At 49.1% G+C, this 6,521-nt stretch overlaps 1 non-coding gene across 1 annotated transcript; it reads left to right on the forward strand.

Moving 5' to 3' along the window:
* The first annotated feature begins 5,747 nt into the window (after positions 1-5,747).
* TRNAT-UGU (transfer RNA threonine (anticodon UGU)) lies at positions 5,748-5,820 on the forward strand. The gene has a single exon. It is a non-coding gene; the product is annotated as a tRNA-Thr (tRNA).
* The last annotated feature ends 701 nt before the right edge of the window (positions 5,821-6,521 follow it).

Below are 6,521 nucleotides of genomic sequence, written 5' to 3' on the forward strand. Positions count from 1 at the left end.
GAATCCCTGTGAAGCAGCTGTCTTCAAAACAGACCTTTAAACTGAATTCCCTTTCTTTTACTGAGCTGGGGTGGAGAAGCTCTTTAGAGCCACCCCGCGTTCTCCAACACCCAATACAGGTCTGCACAAGAGACTATCGTATCACAAAGCTCACTGAGCACCTCTCCCTGGAGATAGCGTGAGAAGGATCCATGCATGTCATGATGTCCACTGAAGCCCCCACCTTCCCATAATCTGCAGCACTAGCTGGTAACTCTGGGGATTTACTCATATTGATTATTGATTATTTAAGGGAGACAAATGCCATTACACTCCACCACACATTTCAACGATGAGGAGTCCTGCGTACAGACTTGCTCATCCCAGCCAAGAACAAGAAGTGCTCTCAGTTCTGCCCAGGTCACCGCTCCCTTTGCTGCATTCAGGCCTGCTGTATGCATTTCCCCCAACTCCAAGGTGCTGGTCAAGATAAGGAAAGACAAGGCCAAGGTGATTCTAGTCTCTAACCAGTCTTGCCCACATGCTCAGGGTTTAGCTGATCGTCATATTTGGGGTCGGGAAGGAATTTTCCTCCAGGGCAGATTGGCAGAGGTCCTGGGGGGTTTTCACCTTCCTCTGCAGCGTGGGGCACGGGTCACCTGCTGGAAGATTCTCTGCACCTTGAAGTCTTTAAACCATGATTTGAGGATGTCGGAGAATAACAGAGTTCTCACTTTTCTCTGCTTCCACAAGGACTTCAATGGCTCAGACACAGGTTTGATACAGGAGTGGGTGGGTGAGATTCTGTGGCCTGCGTTGTGCAGGAGGTCAGACTAGATGATCATAATGATCCCTTCTGACCTTAAAGTCTATGATTCTATGAGTTCTCTAACCAGTGCACTCTGGGATATTCTAGGGTGGGGGGTTCTCGGTCACTCCTGTTGAAGCTGTTCCCCTGTTACTGAATAAGGAAAGACTCGATGGACAGAGAGATAGTGCAAGTAAGCAAGCAGTAGAATGACTTTGTAGCTTGGTAGGGAGCATGCCGGCCTGGGGGGGTGAGATCTAGGATCCAATCCCCCTACGCCAATGACTTTTTTTAATTAGGAAGGAAGTTGTCATTCTTGCCTCCCCCGTCATTTTGTGTAAGCTTGTCTGTTGGGGCCCCATCCGATAGGCAAGCTCTGACCATGCTGACTGGATCAGGACCCACAGGCAAGTTAAGCCGACAAATGCCTAACTTCCTCCAGTTCATGCATCACTCTGGGGCTTAGGCATCTGGATGCCTGGTCTGGAACTTAGGGTTAATGCCTAAAATGCATAAGGCTTTTTGTGACTCTAGCCCCAAACATTCTAGGCTATAAAGGACACAACATACAGTTTTGCAAGCAATTGATACAGACCAGTATTAGAGTCTAGTGGTTATACTACAGAACAATCAATCACTCAGAGTCCTTACTACTTATAATCATCCATTACCAATTCTTGAGTACTTCTCACACACTTAACACATTTCAAGTAACTTCTCAAAGAAATACAAGTTGCACATTGTCAAATGTATTGCATTCATAGAACAGAATCCTTCAAGGGTCCCTTCTTAATTGCTGGTGCCTTGTTTGAGAGGGACTATGCTAAAAAATGCCAAGCAGTTGTTTAAAAGTTATTTCTTTAGAGTTTCTCTTAGGCCGATTTACTTGGATTTAAAAGAAGAAACATGTGTTGCCCCTTCTGCCAGGCGGTGGCAGCAGCAGCAAGGACTGGATTCAATATCTAGTTCCTTCTTGTCCTACCTTCAGGGGACATGCAGAACAATTGATCACCCTCCTCTTTCCAACAGCCCTTAACATATTAGAAGACTGTTATCAGGTTCCCCCTCAGTCTTCTTTTCTCAAGACTAAACATGCCTGGGTTTTTTACCCTTTCCTCATAGGTCACGTTTTCTAAACCTTTTATCCTTTGTGTTGCTCTCCTCTGGACTCTCTCCAGTTTGTCCACATCTATCCTGAAATGTGGTGCCCAGAATTGGACACAGGACTCCAGCTGGGGCCTCACCAGTGCCAAGTATAGTGAGACAGTTACCTCCTGTGTCTTACATACAACACGCCTATTAATACACCCCAAAATCATATTGGCCTTTTTTGCAGCTGCATCACATTGGCCACTCCTATTCAGTTTGTGATCCATTATAACCCCCAGATCCTTTTCAGCAATACTACCACCTAGATAGTTATTCCCCATTTCATCTTGTTGAATTCAGACCAATTCTCCAATTTGTCAAGGTCCTTTTGAATTTTAAACCTGTCCTCCAAAGTGGTTCACATCACCAGGTAGAAACATCTGTCCTCAACCTCGCTTCCTTTCACCTAGATTTAGCAGCCCTACCCTCAGTTAGCAAGCGAGGTTAAATTTAGGGTGGCCCCCACTGTCAGAACCCGAGTGAATACCACCACCCAGAGGAAAGATAGGGGGTCGCTAGCCCCCCCCCCACCTCCCCAGCACACAACTGTCAAGACCACAGTGTGGTCTTCAGAGTCACGGGGCTGAAGATATTCATGGTGATCGAGACCCAAGGTCTAGGTGGGGTCTCCAGGAGTATTAGAGTGACAAGGAGCTTAGCACAGGACATCTTGGTGTGTGAACATAGTAGGTCACAAGATTTAATGTAGTCCTGGACTTTGGCTTGTGTACAGGGCCATCAGAAGCACCAGGAAGCCAGGCAGAAAATCTTCAGGTGGCCAGAATGGCCCACCAACAGAGTGTCATGGCAAGAGGTGAAGCACTTCTAGCTGGGGGCACCCTGGTGGGATGTATATGTGCCGATCGAGGTAAGTGATCCCACCCTGTGTGGAGCATTGCACCTTGGTTCTGGCTCTCATTTGCTCAGGTTGTTCCATCACCTCCTGGGCTAAGCTAACCTGCAGTTATTGTAGCAACTGGGAGCACCACTGGGTGGGGGGTCCAAAAGGGTAGTAATAGAAGCCCAGGCGTGGGCTCAAGTGTGGGAGATAGTCAGGTGTGGAGACCTCTTGCCAGGGAACAGGAACCCTTAATCGGGGGAGGGGGGATTTCTGAGCACCTTTCAAGTCACCCATTGACAGGGACCATAAATTCATGGTACCGAGTTGCTGCCCAAGAGTAGCTGCTGGGCAACCAGGCACTGAAGGTGCCCCAGCAGTCAGTCTCGAGTATCATTATGCTGGGGAAGCCAACCCAATGGAAGTTCACCTCAGTACTACTCGGGATAAAGTCCTGGAAGGGGAATACGTAGGCATATTATCATTGCTGCACAGGGAGGTGCTGACAGACAGTGAGCCAAGTCCGAGCAAGCAGGGCAATGACATGCCCAACTGGCCAAGGGTAGCTACAACCTGGGGAAATTGGGAGGCTGTTTCCTGATCCAGTGGGCGTATTGCAGAGCCTTACCCAGACATAGTAATAATCAGGATATAACCGGGTGGGCACAGAATACGTTTGGAGGCATGTTTGGTTTATTTATGATGAACAGTTTGGATCGAGGGCAGCCACACAAACTGGGATCCGGTGGGACATACCGCATCATACGCTGTAGTTGGACTGGATGATGTCACGGGGACCCAGAGTACACAGAGGCGTTGGCCTGTTCATTCTGCAGCAAGCCCAGCAGAGGCCTGAGGCGCGTAACGCCATTTGCTGGGGATTCAATGAAAGTGGTTGTTTTCATAGCATCTGCGAATTCAGGCATGCTCGCAAAACGTGCCTTGGGGCCCATACAGCCCATTCTTGCAAGAGCGGTAGCGGAAGGTCGCAGTGAGGGAACAGGATGGGGATAGGTCAGGTGCCGCCCACAGGCCCATGGGGGCAGGAGCAGGGCATGGGGGACAAAACACAGGAGGGGTGGGAAGTGAGAAGAAAGCAATGGGCTGGATCAGGGCACCATCCCCAGTTAAGGTTGAAGTGTTAAGGGTGCTTCTTTGGGTTACTCTAACAAAGTAGATGGGGCACATTTATGGGATGGGTTTACTGCAGGCTTAGGATCCTCTGTATGGGAAAAAGGAGTCATGTGATGTCTAAAAATTTGAAGTCCTTAGTGGGAATGAATCATATTGTAAAGAAACAAATTACCCAGGAATTTAATGAGAATAGAGCAACAGAATATGAGTCAACAGTGTGCCCTTGTTGCCAAGAAGGCTAACGGCATTTTGGGCTGTATGAGTAGGGGCATTGCCAGCAGATCGAGGGACGTGATTGTTCCCCTCTATTCGACATTGGTGAGGCCTCACCTGGAGTACTGTGTCCAGTTTTGGACCCCACACTACAAGAAGGATGTGGAAAAATTGGAAAGAGTCCAGCGGAGGGCAACAAAAATTATTAGGGGGCTGGAGCACATGAGTTATGAGGAGAGGCTGAGGGAACTGGGATTGTTTAGTCTGCAGAAGAGAAGAATGAGGGGGGATTTGATAGCTGCTTTCAACTACCTGAAAGCGGGTTCCAAAGAGGATGGATCTAGACTGTTCTCAGTGGTACCTGATGACAGAACAAGGAGTAATGGTCTCAAGTTGCAGTGGGGGAGGTTTAGGTTGGATATTAGGAAAAACTTTTTCCCTGGAAGGGTGGTGAAGCACTGGAATGGGTTACCTAGGGAGGTGGTGGAATCTCCTTCCTTAGAGGTTTTTAAGGTCAGGCTTGACAAAGCCCTGGCTGGGATGATTTAGTTGGGATTGGGTCCTGCTTTGAGCAGGGGGTTGGACTAGATGACCTCCTGAGGTCCCTTCCAACCCTGATATTCTATAATTCTATGATTCTAGGACAATTCAATCAATTGCCTATTCAGAACTTGCAGTTTCTCCCCAGGCTCGGTCCCTAAGAAGGCTCCGGATGAATATTGATTAACTCGTCACCTGTCATTCCCACGGAGTAACTCAGTTAACGATGGAATAGACCCAGCTCTGTGTTCCGTGCACTGCTCCTCCATTGATGAGGCCGTGTGCATGGGTAGGTCTTGTGGCCCACAGGCAATGATGGCGAGGTGAGATATTGTGATGAGGTCTACAAACCCCACACTGTGCAAGGAGGGTCTCAGGAGCTGCTCTGGGCTCAGCCAGCCCTGCCCCACTGGACCTGCAAGAGACGCACACGTTGGAGTAGGAGTTAAAAGGGAGCAGAGCGGACATGCAACTTGCAGTGCCTGAGGAAAGGGCTGAGAGAAGGCAGGATCTCACCTAACAACTGCTTTGGACACACCGTCAGAGAGAGAGATTTCCTTCTCTCTGTCATGGAACTCAGGTTGTTTGTGTTAATTCCCCTTGGGTTGTTTTTGGACTACCCCGATGGGACAGCCTGGGAACTGACCTGGCCGACTCACAGGAGGAGGCAGCTGCCACCCTAAGGCTAGGTCAGCACTACCACAGGGATGTGACTAAGCCACTCGCCTGAGCAACGTAAGTTCCACCGACCGAAGTGCCGGTATGGACAGCGCTATGTCGGCAGGAGAGCTTCTCCCGTCGCCATAGCTAGCGCCGCTCGCTGGAGTGGATTCATTAAGTCGGAGGGAGAGTCTCCCGTTGGCTTAGAGCGGCTACACTAGAGAGCTTGCAGCGGCGCAGCTGTGCCACTGCAAAGTCTCTAATGTATCGGGAAAAGAGCTGCCAGGCCACACAAAAGTGCCCAGTGGTGAGAAGACTCTTCACACCTCCTTGCCACAGACAATAGTCCGGTGGTAGGAAGTGGCCCAGGCAGGCACAGCATCACTTATGTATATGTGTGAGGAGAAAGGCAGCAACCTGTGCCCTGGCTCCATAGCTCAGGGGTTAGAGCACTGGTCTTGTAAACCAGGGGTCGTGAGTTCAAATCTCACTAGAGCCTTGGGAGTTTCTAGCCTAACAATGAAATGTTGGTGTTTTTAGGGGGGTGCAGCATGCTACGTTAAAGAGAAGCAGCAGCCTGAACCTTTGCATCAGCTGGTCAAAAGGAGACAGCAGTCAGCACAGCCTTACCAGAAACAGGATTCAGACTCACACCCATTAGAATTTAAGGTCACTGCCTTAACCCCTCAGCTATTCTGATGAGCACCTGAGCACACTTCAAACAACGAGGAGTCCTTGTGGCACCTTAGAGACTAACACATTTATTTGGGCATAAGCTTTCGTGGGCTAGAACCCACTTCATCAGATGCATGGAGTGGAAAATACAGTAGCGGGTATAAATATACAGCACATGAAAAGATGGGAGTTGCATTACCAAGGCGGGGGGGGTCAGTGCTAACGAGACAATTCAATTAACAGTAGAATACCAAGGGAGGAAAAATCACTTTTGTAGTGGTAATGAGGGTGGCCCATTTCAGACAGTTGACAAGAAGGGGTGAGTAACAGCAGGGGGAATTAGTTCCTCCACTGCACCAGAAAAGTCTTGGGCATGCTCCAGAATTCTCGCTTTGGATAATTACCCGGCTAACTGCGGCTCAACGGGATTCAAAAAATGCTACTTGTGCGGTGATCTTGCAGGGTATGGAGTGTGCCAGGTGCACTTAGCATGTGAAGAATGTGTTGTTAACCATCAAGATCAGG

Source organism: Emys orbicularis, chromosome 22, assembly GCF_028017835.1.
Source record: "Emys orbicularis isolate rEmyOrb1 chromosome 22, rEmyOrb1.hap1, whole genome shotgun sequence".
In the NCBI taxonomy this organism is placed as follows: domain Eukaryota; kingdom Metazoa; phylum Chordata; order Testudines; family Emydidae; genus Emys; species Emys orbicularis.